Source organism: Calidris pugnax, unplaced genomic scaffold, assembly GCF_001431845.1.
Source record: "Calidris pugnax isolate Ruff unplaced genomic scaffold, ASM143184v1 scaffold324, whole genome shotgun sequence".
Taxonomy (NCBI): domain Eukaryota; kingdom Metazoa; phylum Chordata; class Aves; order Charadriiformes; family Scolopacidae; genus Calidris; species Calidris pugnax.
In genome coordinates this window covers 645,060-645,412 of record NW_015091153.1, presented here as the reverse complement: position 1 = coordinate 645,412, position 353 = coordinate 645,060, and positions in this window count along the sequence as shown.

Below are 353 nucleotides of genomic sequence, written 5' to 3'. Positions count from 1 at the left end.
TGGCTTTTTTTTTTTTTTTTTAATGCGATCTCAAAGGCGTTTCATGGTGCCTCTGTGTGTCTGTACGGTTGGTTCTCGGTGCTCTTGACTTCTCTTGTAATCTGTCGGTAGGTAGAGCTCTCTCTCTCAATTTCTCTGTAACTCTGCTCCTTCCCTTTAACACCACAGGCAAATTCCTCAAAATCCCGGTGGTGCCGGTTGTGGGGTTTTTTTTTTTTTTTTTTTTTTTTTTTTTTTTTTTTTCCTCTTTTTTTTTTTTTTTTTCCCTCCTCTCTCCCCTCACACGCGATATGTACACATCCCTCCGCCACGCTGAGCCAGCCTGCCAGCCAAATGACAGCGTTTTGGGGCGC